The following is a 16,036-nucleotide window of genomic DNA, read 5'->3' as shown; positions in this document are numbered from 1 at the left end:
GCTTAGCCCTAACTAAAAAAGAATTAAATAAATAAAATAAATCAACTTTGTTTAATCACTTGGTTAATCTTGTCTAACTAATGGTTTTGAGTTAATTTTATTAGAATTTGCATTTTAATGATTTGGTTGTGACTATAGATCTCTTCTTAATTTGTTAGAATATTAAATAATTGGTGTGCAGCTTTTTGTACAAAGTTATTCTATTAAATAAATATTATGTCTATAGAATTTATGTAAATAATTTTTGAACACCTAGAAATCATGCTCTTAAGTGTTTTTAATAACTTTTGCATGTTTAAATATGAGATAAATTTATAAATGTTTTCTGATCATTGTAAATAACAATAAATCTCCGCATTTATTATTTCTGCATGTGTTTATCCTAAAATCTGCAAAATAATTAATATTTTTGCATCATAGTTAACCCCTTTCTCATATAAAATTTTCTATTAATTAAATCTTTGCATCTAATAAATCGGCTACCTCAGAAACAAATTTCTGCATTGATAATAAAATCTGCTACTGTTCTAAGAAATATGTCTTGCATATAATAAAATGACTGTCTAAGAAATATTTCTGCACTAATCAAAATCTGATTTCTAATTGTTGCATTATAATTATTTTTTGCTTAAAAATATATTTTCAGCATCAATAAATAATATATAAATCTTTCACTGTTCTAAAAAAGAATTTTGTGCATTAATAATAAATTTCTCACTTGTCTAAAGCAATTTGTTGCATTAATAATTAATTTATAGTTGTTCATAAAAAAATAATTTCCTACCTTAAATTAATAAAAGTCATTCTAAATAATTTTTTGCATTAATATTAAATTTGCTTGTTTTCAAAAATATATAGGCATGTGTGATCACTTCTTTGCTACTTAGGATCAAAAGATAAAAATCTTTTATTAATTTTTGCCCACTTTAAATCAGTTGAACACTAAAATCTGCATCCATGTCAAGCCCTCTCGTAATTAATTTTTGTTATTATAACTTTGTATATTTGTATATTCACACACTTAGAATGAAAACTTATCATGATTATGTGTTATTTGCAAGCATGTTCATTAAAATTTAAAGGCCAAATTGAAACCTATCGTGCTAAAATGACCGTCTTGTTTGTCTTGTTTGTTTGACTTGGTGTCTAGGAGGGTTTATATTTTGTTTTGTCTAAGCACACCCTATTAAGAGTCTGATCCTCTTGGACATTAAATTGGGATGATTAGGCACCTTTTATATACGAAATGCATGCGGTGGTGGGGTAGGGGTAGTTGGCCCTATGGAGATGATGACATCGACTCGGACTTGAAAGACAAACCTTGGTTTTTTCTATCCCTACACGACAGCCTATCAGAAAATAAAAAAAAAAGTCGAGTGCTGATCCAAACCTTCCCTGTTATCCCTTTATTTGCTTGTTTTAGTTATGTTTATTTGGGGAAGCTTAAATCAAAAAATATAAAATTTTTGCTTATTCATTTGTCTCTTCTATATCCTCTTGCTTCTCTCTTTATTAATTGCTTAGTATACATATTTTATTTAGTTAGACTTGCATGCTTAAATATTAATTAAAATAATAATATGAGCTAATTACTAGGTAAATTCTTGTCACCTAGACTTCGCATGTTTAATTAATTAATTAATTAAAGGAAAAGGTTCTAAAATACCCTTTAACTATGCGAAATGGTACAAAATTACCCTTCGTCTACCTTTCGGGCCTAAAATGCCCCTGACATCAACCTTTTGGCTCTATTTTATCCTTATCTTCAACAGTCAAAATAATAATCTCAATTAGAAAATTCATTTATGACGTGTCGTTGTCCTATTGGCTACTCTAATAATTAATCAAACTAATTAATAAAACGAAATACCCACCCATTACCCATGACATATGGTTGAACCAAGCGATCGAGAAATTAAACCAGGAGCCATTAACCACAAAACCATAGTTTTAACTTCATACGAGACAATGTGAAAGACCATGGTTGTTGACACCACCTTAGAGCATGCCATGTCTGAGGACCTGCACTTATTTTATAGCAACAAACGGAACTTCGCATGCAATGCCCGTGGAGAATTGTTGATTATTGGTTTCTGGTTTTATGCTCTAAGGAACTGAAGTATTGATATAATTTAAAGCAAAATATTGTCAAGCTTGTAAAACAACATTTTGAGGTTTAGACAAATCCTGCAAAAAGATTGTTCATTACGTAACACCATAACACCCAAATAACACTTGTGCAAAAAGTTTCATTAGCATCAAACTGCAAATTTCAAATATGCAACTCTGCAAATCTCTTTCGTTCGAAAAAAAAAATCAAGTCACTAAACTATCCTAACCAACTAATATTACTAATGTAACACAAGTCATACTACGTTATATTGGCAGCTACAAACCCAACAAAATAACAACCCATGAAACTATAAGCAAGCTTATCAAGTGATACACTCTCAACTCCAACTTCGAAATTTTTTCATCCAAGTGGTCCACTTTCTTCAAATTTGTACTTTTATGGCCATCCTTCGACTCCAAATCTGAACTTTTATTAGTAGCAACTTCAAATTGTTTGACTCGAAAATTTGAGTTCTTGTGAGCTTCGTTGAGGATGAAGAGAGGAACTTTTAAGGTTTGGGTAAGTATGAATTTTGATGAGCTAAGTTTTTTCTTGGGTTAAAAAAAATTGGTTTGGAATAGTTGAGTTAAAACATTTGGGTTATGGGTCATGGGTGGGGCTTTTGGATAGGTATTTAGTTTTTATTAATTAGTTTAATTAGTCATTAGAGTAGCCAATAGGACAGCAACACGTCATAAATGATTTTCTAATTGAGATTATTATTTTGGCCATTAAAGAAAAGGGTAAAATAGAGCCAAAAGGTTGACGTCAAGGGAATTTTAGGCTCGAAAAATAGATGAAGGGTAGTTTTGTACCATTTCACATAGTTCAAGGGTATTTAAGGCCCTTTTTTGATTAATTACAGTAGCTTTAATTGTTCAATATTTTTATCACCTAGTCTTACATGCTTCATTAATTAATAATAAATTAATCTTTATTTTTTAATGTTATCACCTAGCTAGCATGTTAAATCTAAATAAAGAATGAAGTGACCTTATTTGTTACTTGTAACCCCCACATAAATTGCATGAGATACGGTCGGGATCCACATTTGTGGACCTCGAGGGATGTCTAACACCTTCCCCTCGAGGTAATTTTGAACCCTTACCCTAATCTCTAGTTCTTTGACCTTAGCTACACTTAGTTAGGTTAGATAGTTTCCCTAACACCCTTAATTTGTTAGGTGGAGACTCTTCAAAACAAAAATCCCAAATAAATTGTTAGGTCACGATAAAACCCATTTTTGATGAAAAATGGGGCGCAACAGAATGGAGACTCTGATGGGGATATTAGGTTCTTACTATTACGTGTTTCATTCTTATTTATGTGGAGTTTACTTTATTTCGGTTATTTCATTATTTGTTAGATGATTACCATGTTTATTTTATTTTTTTTCCTTATTTATCGTCTTCTTTCCATGTTCTACCCCTTCCATCTTCCTTATTTATTTGTTATCATGTTTCACCTTTTCCCTTTCCCATATTTGTTTACTTACATGTTTAATCCCATATCCTCTTTCCTTATTTGCATGATTTTGATATGTATATATGTTTAATTTTCTTTAATTATTTATGCTTATTTATTTATTGCTTTATAAACTGCCTATATGTTACCGCTTTCCAACCTAAATGCTAAATGTTACTGCTTTGGTAACTGTCATTCCGTTCATACTTCCTCCAATTGGGACCCTCTTCCTTTTTTTAAATTTCTTCTCGTGATGTGGTTCCTTTGCACCTCTCACAACTACTCCAATTCTATTTAAACACCCATTATACAGAGTCTGTATATGTCTGGACGTAACGGATAGTTTCACTACCGCGAAACCACGAGGCTCTCGCATAGAATCCAATTCAAGTCTGTATCAAGTCAACTCTTAGAAGTCCTAGTTAGGTTATACATGTTGATAAGCCCTAGGTGGTGTGACCCTTGGTGTCAATCCACATATTAGTAGCCACCCTACCGTCAAAAGGTCCCCAACACCTTTCGGAAAAATTGCATATTTATGTGTCAACGTGATCATAATAATTGAATGAAGCCAACTTTTCCAAAATGGAGTTTAGAAGTTGTTTAATATTTTATTTGCAGAGTCATGGATGAGTAAGAATTCCCAAACCCTCAAATGTTCATAGAGGTGAATCAGAGACTTAATAGCTGCTGGATGTATATAAAGAGAGATCGGGAAAGGGAGATTCATCAATTGTTGGGTGGCCTCATATTTCTTATCTCTGTCACACCAAACCCTCATTCGACTAGGGCGATACTAATAATTTTCGGACCCCGTGAGGATGATTCTAAAATTTACAGATTGCAACTTGACACCAATAATTGAAGAAATTAGCAGTTTCATCGACCTACCATACCATGAGTGTGAAATGATGGTACCTTATAAGACATCATCAAGGGCATTTCTAAAAAGTATGGGGATGAAGTATAATCCAATCTGTACTTCTTTAGACCTTGGATGGACTTATAGCTATTAATTTGAGTGCTCCATTGAGGATGGAAAAAATATCGTCTGGATGCCTTTAATCGCCTTATTAGGATCCTTGGGTTTTCCTAAAACAAGAGGAAGAATCGACACATGTATAAGGTACGTGGTTCGAGACCTATCTCAAAGAAGGGGCGAGCCTAGGAAAACCATAGTGCCTATGATCTTGGCAGAGATTATAAGGAGTTTGTCAGCATGCGTCGATGGTAGAATGTTCTTAGAGGGATGCAACCTTCTACTTCAACTATGGTCTATCGATCACTTCCACAAGCGACTCGACGTGGTAGACACCTTTATTGGTCAAGGAAACAATATTGATAACCATTCAAGAAGGTTGGCAGGTTTCGCTGCACCTCTAGGATTTGTGGACTGGCAGATATTTTTGACAGAGCTTGAGAGCTGCTGAATCCAATGGAAGCTCAATTGTTTGTCCACGCCTACTTCCATAGTAAGAGGGGACGACAGATACTTCATTGAGCCTATTGGCTTAAAAGGTATTCAACCATATGCGCCGCTTCGGGTACTTCACCAATTTGGGCAAACTCAAGTCATACCACTCCGTTCTGACATGGACAAGTTTAAGTATGAGTTTGGACTAAATAAACCACAAGTCCACAACATACTTCGACGATGGGAGCATGCGTTGACCATTCCTATGGGTGCACGACATGCTTTATGCAGACATGAATACCACATATGGATCTTGATAGAGTCTGAAGTCCCAACATCAAGTGGAGAAGGATACTATGGGCTTGCTGATGAAAGGGAAAACATATGGGCACAGAGTATGTTGAACATGAGACAAGAATCTCTCCCTATACAAGACCTCAATTGGCGCCAAGCTCATGGAATCGATACCTCCAAGATTTCAGAATTTAAGATGATTTCCCCCATGTTATCCCTTTCCCCTTAGTTTATTTAATGTTTTTGATTTTCAATTATGATGTAAGATTCGAATTTTATAACAAATTAAAGTTATTTTGTTTCTTCTAATCTAAACTCCAATTGGCAAATAAGGATTGAAAAATTATAGTGCATCACGGATGTGTCGCTTAGGACTACCTTTGGCTCAACGAGGCTCCTTTGCATTTAGAGCATTAATCTTAAAATAAAGTGCTTGGTATAGCAATTTATACATTACTCTAACTTCGGTTTTGGTTTGTTTTTATTTTTGTTTTACCCTTCCCCAATGTTTGATCTGTAGGCCATGATTTACTACACGCGATCAAAGGGCTTTCTTCCTTCTCTCCCAACTGAATCGCAAAGGATAGAGGAAAGTGACTAATGACAAGGTCATATGCAAGACTGTTAAAAAGAAGTGTCTTTCAGACGTGTTGGTATCAAGACTTGAGAAGAAAATAAAGAAGTTAGAAGAAGAAGTGTTGGATATGCGCGAGTGGGCCAAGTTGTTACTCTCCGCCAATCCTACATTGGAGACAAACCTGGATATGTCACCTTTTTTCAAGTCAACCCACTCTCGAAAATAATCCTCCTCCAAGTTACCCCACTCCTAAAAATCAACCAAGCTCCATTCAAATATCTCCAAAAAACATCTATTTTCCAAATTATCAATATCCTCTCCATCATAATGCTCCTAGATCTCAACATCTTACTCCACACCCGCATCATCCTACTATGCAAGCTCCTCAATACGAAACACCTCTGCACCAAGTTCCTTGGCATCATGCGCCTCTCATACCATTTCCAATCCTTACATATCAAATGTCTCCGTACCAAAGGCCTCCTCCGTCATATCAACCGCAAACATATCTTGGCCACAATGCCAAAATTGTCACTCAGCTGCATATTCGCAAAAACCTCTTTAAGGTTGAGGAGAGACTTGGAAAAACTTATACTACTTTGACTGAGCCTATAGGCCAACTTTATGAAAAGTTGAGGATTGCTGGTCACATATCTCCTATCAATGATATAAGGATGAATACGCGTGCATCGTGGATTGAACTCTCTAAAGTTTGTGCTTATCATTCAGGAATGGAAGGACGTACCATAGAAAAATGTCGTGATTTGAAAGACAAGATTCAACAACTGATTGATGCTAAAGTCATACGCTTTGAGGACTTTGCAATTAAGAAATTCAAATGTGAACGTACCAAAGTTTACTTGAACCAGTCTCCAAATAAGGCTTGCACCATTTAAGTTCATGTTTTCCACATTCAGACACCCATGATAACATATGGGCAAATAAAGTTAGTCAAAATCTACAATTCAATTGCTTCTCAAGAATGTTCTCTTAATATCTCGCTTATGCTCTTTGTAATTCGGAACTACGTCAGACCTGATTCCTCATTAAAAGGGGAAACGTAGGCGCTCCTATGGGGGTTCGGTCTTATCATAATGAAACTTTTCATTTTCCTCTCTATTGTGTAACAGGGGCAGAATTATTGAGAGGGTTTCAAAATTTCCATCAAAGAGCATTCTTCTTGCAAATCTTGGGGCAGGAACTCAAAATTCTATCAAAATCATTTCCTCTCACAGATCAAATAATGGGCAGAATTTTTGAGAAGGGCTCAAAAAATCTTTCAAAAGCGTATTGTCTCGCAAATCAAGACTGGGGCAGAATATTTTAGAGGGTGTCAAAAAATTCACAGTCAAGCTACAATCTACAACATTATAGAATAGTAGAAGTTCTACACTGGGGCAGAAAATTTTGAGAGGACCTTAAATTTTTCGACAACACTTCGAGGGACCTCCTAAAAGACTTCAAAGGAGCATATTGTGTCGAATCATGTATACAGATCAACCTCCCCATTAAACTAACTAGTTTCTTTGAATTCAGAAAATGCATGTACATATACAAAGGAAACTTTAACATCACGTAAAGGATCAACATACCACTTTTTGATCCCGACAAATGACACTCGACCCTTCCAACAAGGCGAACGTCCAAGATACTTCATGCCCTCAATCACCTATTATGCCCAAAGATTACATTTGCCCAAAGATTGCATATGCCAAATTTCATAATGCCCTCAATCAACTTATTCCAAAGATTATATCTTCCCGAAAATTGCATTTGCCCGATATTGCATTGCATATGTACGAATTGCATTGTGCCCCAGGAATGCCTCGAATAAAAGATTGCATTGTGACCAAAGATTGTATGTTCCCGAAGACTTCATTCTTCTCGAGGATTGCATGTACCCGATATTGTATTGCATATGTCTAAGATGCATTGTGCCCGAGGATTGCATCGTATCAAAGATTGCATTGTGCCCGAACTGTATTTACCCTAAAATTACATTGTCCCCGAGAATTGCAGTATGTCAAAGATTGCATGTGCCCGAGAACTGCATTATTGCATCATGCCCGATATTGCATCGTGCCCGAGACGACATGTCGCCCTAAAATAGCATCGTGCCCTAAAATTGCATTGTGCCCGAGATTACATTGTACCCGCAGATTGCATGTGCCCGAGATTGCATCTGCCCGAAGACTGCATTATGCCGTGAAATTGCATTGTGCCCGAAACTGGAAATGAAATATGCCCGAAGATTACATTATCGCCTGCTCCTGAGATTGCATTGTGATCGAGAATTGAATGTGCCCAAATACATATATACAGAGCTACTACTAATTCAAGTTGCAATATGCTACAATTACATCAAAACAAATACGCTTTCTTTACTCATAACTTATATTCCGAAGGCGCCATCCTCCAAAGGCATCATCTTTCTTGGCCTTCGGACTTCATGTCATGGCCTAAGGATTTATATTATGCTTGTCATGTTCCTAAGGCGTCATGGTCTAAAGGCATTATCTTCATGGCCTACAGACATCATATCATGGCCTAAGGATTTATCTTATAGTCTATCATGATTCCGTGGTGTCATAGTCTAAAGGCAGGTGTCAAAGTCTAAAGGCACCATTTTCATAGTCTGCAGACAACATTTTCATGACCTGAAGATATATTTTTGCATATCATAACCCTAGACATCATAGACTAAGCATAATTTCTCATAGCATTATGGCAAACATCATGGTCGATATGGGAAATTGCATCATGTTTACCTTTATGGTTCATTTGATATATATGTCCTATTCATATTACAAGTTAGAGATTTGTAGATACTAATATTTCACAGGCGTAACCATCTACCTTTTTGCTATTGTTGTTGGCTTACATCTATCGCAACGAAGGCCTTATAAATTCTTCGCTACTTATATTGCTCTTTTTCATCCTAACCTTGCTCAAAGGTTGAAAACCTCGCCCTACCATGCTATTCTCGCTTCTTTTTCATGCTCTTCTCACTTCTCTATCTCTCTCTTCTCTCTACTCTAATCATATCCATTCAAGCCGATCTCGTACCCCTTTGAAAATCTTATCACTCGTTTAATTATTAAGAGTTCCGTTTGCTCTTGAATCTAGAACTACACACGTCCTGATTCTCGTATAACCAGAGATATGTAGGCGGCTTAATACAAAAGTCTCAATCATACCCTTTTTAAACTCTATGTTGTTCCAATTGATCCGACCGGCATCTCTCGTCCGTCCGACAGAATCGGCTACTAACTCAACGTTGGTTGCCCGAAAATTCATCCTTCATTCTCAAGCAACCAAGGGAAACTGTTGACACCCAATTTTGACCGCACTTTAACCATTTTTAGGAATACTATCCGATTAAATATATATTTTAAAATATATTTAAAGTTTAGCATTTTGGTCGATTCTTCTTGAAAATTACATATATTAGTATGTTTACTTTATAAAATTATTGTAAATATTACTAAAATAATTTAAAATTATTAATTAATTTTGGAAGTCTTAAAATTCAATTGATTTTCAATTATATAAATATATTTTAATTAAATAGTAATTCCTAAATTTCCCTCAAAATCATTTAAATCTTAACCTATTCTATTTTAATTTCTTTAAATTCTAGCCACCCCAATTCAAATTTTATTTCAGTTATAACCATCCTCTTTCAATATAATTATAGACAATGTATTGCAATTTTTTCCATTCCATATCAAACAAAATCTGATTTCAATATATCTCATCTTTTAATCTCATCCATCTATTTCAATTAATCGAATTCTAGCCCCTCCTCTCTTCTAAAATCGATGGTCCAGATTTAATCTACCTATTCTAGCCTAAAAGAACCTGATCCCTAAAAAAATTGCATTCTTCCTCCCTCTCCTTGGCAGCAGCCACCCACTCAACCTCTTCTCCCTATCGTCTTTCTCTCCCCCCCTTTTCCGTCACCCTCGCTCTCTCTCTCTCTCCTCGTTTTCCTCTTCTACTCTCTCCCCCTCTCGTCTCTTATCTTCCCCTTCTTCTTCTCTTTTCTCTTCTTCTTTTTGCAGGGAAGCAACGACAACTTCAGGCGAATTCCTCTTCTCGCCTGCAACACCAGCAGCTAGACATCACCGATGGAGGCTGCTCCGACCGGCAACTCCCTTCGCCTCGCTGCCCTCTCCTCCTCCTTTCCTCCCTCCTCTATCGCTTCCTCCTTCTCTTTTCTCCTTCTCCGATCTCCCCTCCCTCCTCTTCCTTCTTTTTTTTTTCTCTCTTTGCAGGTCCAGTAGCATCCCACCAAACAAAAGCCACTGGCAACAGCGGCTCTGGAAGAGACGAGCAGGACAACCGACCAGCAAACAAGCGAACTCCAACAATGTTTTTGAACGTTTCAGGGGGATTAAAGACGGATCTTTAACATGATCCATCCTGGTACACTTCTTTCAAATTATTACCTCATTTTTCTTGCATTGTTCTTCTTTTTATTTTGCAAGTTGGCTATGCATATTTCGGTCTCAAATTTAATTATTATCTGATCTTATTCATACTCTACAAATTTTCTTATATTATGTGTTGCAAAAATATTACTAGTTGTGACTTGGAATGTCAATATAAGTCTATGTTACTTGCTTCTCTCTACTCATTACTGTGTTCTTTTTTTTTTAATGATATTGATGTAGTTGGTTCTTGATTTAATATTGATAATTTGGATAGATAAAATTGTTTTCAAGAATGTCAAAAATAGCATTTAATGACATGTTACTTGCCTCCCCTCAATTTAGTCGTCCCTGTATATAGGATCTGTTAATTTGTTATTTTTGTTTGTATACGGTAAAAATAAAAATAAAATATGAGACACTGTATCCCTAAATTGATTTGAGCTGTGATATTGTCTTTCCTTAAATATGTCACATTATTTATGTGTATTGGTTGTTACTTGACTCATTTTCAGTAAAAAAATTTGTTTGGGTAGGGTAAATCTGATTTTGCTTTCCTCGTAATTAAGGAAATAATATTAATTGATCCCTTTTCCTTATTTGAAAATTGACTGATTTCTTACTAATTGTAAAATAATATTGTTTTGACTCTTCTTTATTTAAGGAAAATATTTTACTCTTATTTGTTTATATAGGGTAAAAAACATATTTTTAAAAAAAATCTGATTTAACTCTTATTTATTTAAGGGAAAATAGTATGTTTCTTTCTATTTGTTATTTCTTACATGTTTATATTTGGTAATGGTATATTCTAAAATTTTCCGATTTGGCTCTCCTTTAGAATAAGCAAAATAGTATATTAATTGATTCCTTTAAATATTTCTTTTCCTTATTTGTTCCCCCCTCTTGGCAATATAAAAAGGACCCCCTTCTCTCATTCTCAACACTAACTCATTCATTCACATTCAACACAAGTTCTACTCATTCATTCAAACTCTCACATTTTGAGAAGAACTCACATTCTCTCATTGGTCATCCACTCTCATGATTAGACTCATACTTGAACAATTAAACAATTTGAAAAAGGTTCTCTATTCTTAGAAGAAAGGAAGACTCTTGCATACTTTGAGAATTCTTTTGCTGTGTTACTGTCGTGGATTGTAAACCTTACTAAAATTCTTCATTGCCGATGAACTTTTCTTTATAATTAATTATCCCTCTTATTAGTTTAAATTTGATTTTTTTGCATAATTATAAATATTTGTGTGTTGGAAAACTAAACTACAAGGAAACATCCAAGTTAGTTTCATTATTCTTTTATGTTTGATACTATAATTATGGTTATTCTTTATCTCTTTTTGTGTGTTATTTACATATATATGAGAGTAATTGGTTATTATGAACATTTGATGTTGAGATTAATTTTTTTCATCGTATATGTGTTACATCCCTTCTAACAGGTTTGAATTTCGAGTTCAAGATGTTGAAGAGTCGTCTAGAAGAAATTTTCGGAAGATGCTATTTATAATATTGTTGTATATTTCGTTTATTATGTTTTCTTGTAATATTTGTAAAACTCGCTAACTCTCTATATATATGAAATCAATTTGGGGGATTCTCTAAATGGAGGGGGAATTATATGCTAACTTGCAAACTTATTTGTGTTAGAAAGCACGCCTATAGAATTGTAATTTGCTGTATAAAACGGCTTAGACCTAACCAAAAAAGAATTAAAGAAATAAAATAAATCATCTTTGTTTAATAACTTGGCTAATCTTGTCTAACTAATGGTTTTGAGTAAATTTTATCCTAATTTGCATTTTAATGGTTTGGTTGTGACTATAGATCTCTTCTTAATTTGTTAGAATATTAAATAATTGGTGTGCGGGTTTTTGTACAAAGTTATTCAATTATATAAATATTATGTCTATAGACTCTATGTCAATAATTTTTGAACACCTAAAAATCCTGCTCTTAGGTGTATTTTATAACTTCTACATGTTTAACAATGAGATAAATTTATAAATATTTCTGCTCACTGTAAATAATAATATATCTCCGCATTTATTATTTTTGCATGTGTTTATCCTAAAATCTGCAAAATAATTAATATTCCTGCATCATAGTTAACCCCTTTCTCATCTAAAATTTGCTATTAATTAAATTTTTGTATCTAATAAATTGGCTATCTCTTAAACAAATTTATGCATTAATAATAAAATATTTTACTGTTCTAAAAAATATATTCTGCGACTAATAAAATGATTGCTAAGAAATATTTCTGCATTAATAAAAATCTGATTTCTAATCGTTGCAATGTAATTATTTTTTGCTTAAAAATATGATTTCAACATCATTAATCAATATATAAATTTGTCACTGTTCTAAAAAACAATTTTCTGCATTAATAATAAATTTCTCACTTGACTAAAATAATTTGCTGCATTAATAATAAATTTATTCTTGTTCTTAAAAAAATAATTACCTGGCTTAAATTAATAAAAGTCGTTGTTCTATATAATCTTCTGCATTAATATTAAATTTTCTTATTTTTTTAAAGCATGTGCGATCACTTCTTTGCTACTTAGAATCAAAAGATAAAAAATCTGTTATTAATTTTCACCCACATTAAATCAGTGGAACACTAAAATCTGCATCCATGTCATTATATTTTCCCTCGCATAATTAATATTTTTTATTATAACTTTGTATATTTGTATATTCACACACTTAGCAGGAAAAATTATCATGATTATGTGTTGTTTGCAAGCATGTTTATTAAAATTTAGAGGCCAAATTGAAACCTATCGTACTAAAATGACCATCTTGTTTGTCTTGTTTGTTTGACTTGGTGTCTAGGAGGGTCTTATATTTTGTTTTTTCTAAACCCACCCCATTAAGAGTCCAATGCCTCTTGGACATTAAATTGGGACGACTAGGCACCTTTTAGGTACGAAATGCATGTTGTGGTGAGGTAGAGGTAGTTGTCCCTATGGAGATGATGACATCGACTCGGGCTTGAAAAAAAAACCTTGATTTTATCTGTCCCTACACGACAGCCTATAAGAAAATAAAAAAAAAGTCGAGTGCTGATCCAAACCTTCCCTTTTATCCCTGTATTTGCTTGTTTTTGTTATGTTTATTTGGGGTAGCTTAAAACCAAAAATATAAAATCGTTTGCTTATTCATTTGTCTCTTCTATATCCTCTTGCTTCTCTCTTTATTAATTATTTAGTGTACATCATTTATTTACTTAGACTCACATGCTTAAATATTATTTAAAATAATAATATGAGCTAATTACTAGGTAAATTCTTGTCACCTAGCCTTCACATGATTAATTAAAGTAGCTTTAATTGTTCAATATTCTTATCACCTAGTCTTACATGCTTTATTAATTAATAATAAATTAATATTTATTGTTTAATGCTATCACCTAGCTAGCATGTTAAAATTAAATAAATAATGAAGTGACCTTATTTGTTACTGGTAATCCCCACATAAATTACATGAGATACGGCCGAGACCCACATTTTTGTGGACCTCGAAGGATGCCTAACACCTTCCCCTCGAGGTAATTTTGAACCCTTACCCTGAATCTTTGGTTCCTTGACCTTAGCTAGACTTAGTTCGGTTAGATGGATGCCCTAACGCGCCTTAATTCTTTAGGTGGTGACTCTTCATAACCAAAATCTCAAAAAAGTTTTTAGGTCGCGATAAAACCCATTTTTGATGAAAAATGGGGCGCGATAAAGACAATAACGAACACGTCCAAGTACTGGTTGAACACTCTATTCATAAAATCCATAAAAGCTGCAGTAGCATTTGTTTGTCCGAATGACATAACTACAAAATCATAATGTCCATACCGAGTTCTTAAGGCTGCTTCGGAATGTCACTACCTCTGACTCTAAGCTGATGACAACCCGATCTGAGGTCTATCCTTGAGAAGTGACTAGCACCCTGAAGTTGGTCAAACAAGTCATCAATCCTAGGGATGGGATACTTATTCTTGTTTGTGACCTTGTTCAACTATTTATTGTCAATGCACATTTTGAGAGAACCATATTTCTTCTTTACGAACAACATTGGTGCACCCCATGGTGAAATACTAGGTCTGATGAAGCCCTTATCTAGAAGGTCTTTTAACTGCTTTTTCAATTCCTTAAACTCTACTGAGCCATTCTGTAAGGACGATTAGAAATAGGCTAGGTATTTGGAAGAAGATCAATTCCAAAGTTGATTTCCCATTCGGGAGGGACTCTAGAAAGATCTTCTGGAAATACTTTTGGAAACTCGCAGACTACTTGAACTGACTTAAGAGTTGGGGTTTCCGAGATCGAATCCTTAACCCGAACTAGATGATAGATATAACACTTAGAGATCATTTTTCTCGGCTTAAGGTAAGAAATGAATCGACCCATAGGAGCTAAGCTACTACCTTTCAACTCTAAGATTGGTTCATTTGGAAACTGAAAACGAATAATCCTAGTTATACAATCGACTGAGGCATAACATGAATGTAACCAATCCATGCCTAGAATGACAACAAATTTTAACATTTCTAACTCTACAAAATCTGCTGAGGTAACTTTCTGAGAGACTGTGACAGGGCATTTTCTATATGCCAATCTAGCTATAACTAGGTCACGGACCGGAGTAGAGACTGAGAAAGGTTTGAGAGAGTTTTTGGACTAACAATGAATTGGACTGCTATGTAAGGAGTTATAAAAGAAAGATTAGCCCGTGGATCTAACAATGCATAAAAATCAAAGTCAAAGAATCATAACTTACAAGTGACTACATCAGGAGAACCTTCCTGATCCTGGCGAGCCTGAAGAGCATACAACCTGTTCTGGCGCTGACCACCACCTGTACCAGATGAGTTACCTTGCTGAGTCGAGTGACTTGTTGGTTTTGATGAAGTGGTAGACTGAACTCTACCATTACCACCTCTTGACCCTATCTAGAAGGACAATCCTTAACCTGTGACCAGACTGACCGCACCCAAAGCATCCTTCTTTTCCTGCGAGACACTCGCCCGAATGGTTCTTACCACACTTAGGGAAAGTAGGGTAAGTCTTGGTGCTTGAAACACTTCCCTGAGACTTAAAGCCTGGTGCTCTAACCATCTGGTCATACCAGTTCTTGACGGATGGAACACTAGCTGACGAAGGGGCTGGAGCTGAAAACTTTTGTTTGCTCTGGGAGCGATTTCCACCACCCAATTTCTGCTAAGAATAGTCATAGTTCCCAGTCCTAGCTGTAACGACCTGTATAGTCGTTTCAAGGAGCGGAGTTAATTTCTGGAAATCACTGTCTGGGTCGACGGATCCCACGACGGACCGTCATGGGCACGACGGACTGTCGAGGGGGTCTCGTTCCAAAACACTTAGAATTTAGAAATTTGGGTACTGAGAACAACTCTCTGAACTTCGCGACGAAATGGCAGGACGGACCGTTGCATACATGACGGGCCGTCACAGACTCTTTAATGAATCGAGTCTCTGAACTTTGTGACGGAAGCAGCAGGACGGACCGTCGCAGGCACGACGGGCCGTTACAGGCTGCGTGACCCTGACTGGGTCGGATTTCTGTTAAATATTTTAATGGGCGTTTTGGACCATTCCTGCTTATAATTATAAAGTTAGTGGTTTAATGTTAATAATTCAACTACTTGGGGGTTAAAAGAGATAACCTTGAAACAAATAGTGGGGTATTTTATCATCTTTTATACTTAA

This window comes from Solanum pennellii, chromosome 11 (genome assembly GCF_001406875.1).
Source record: "Solanum pennellii chromosome 11, SPENNV200".
Lineage (NCBI taxonomy): Eukaryota > Viridiplantae > Streptophyta > Magnoliopsida > Solanales > Solanaceae > Solanum > Solanum pennellii.
Note: the sequence above shows the minus strand (reverse complement) of the source record.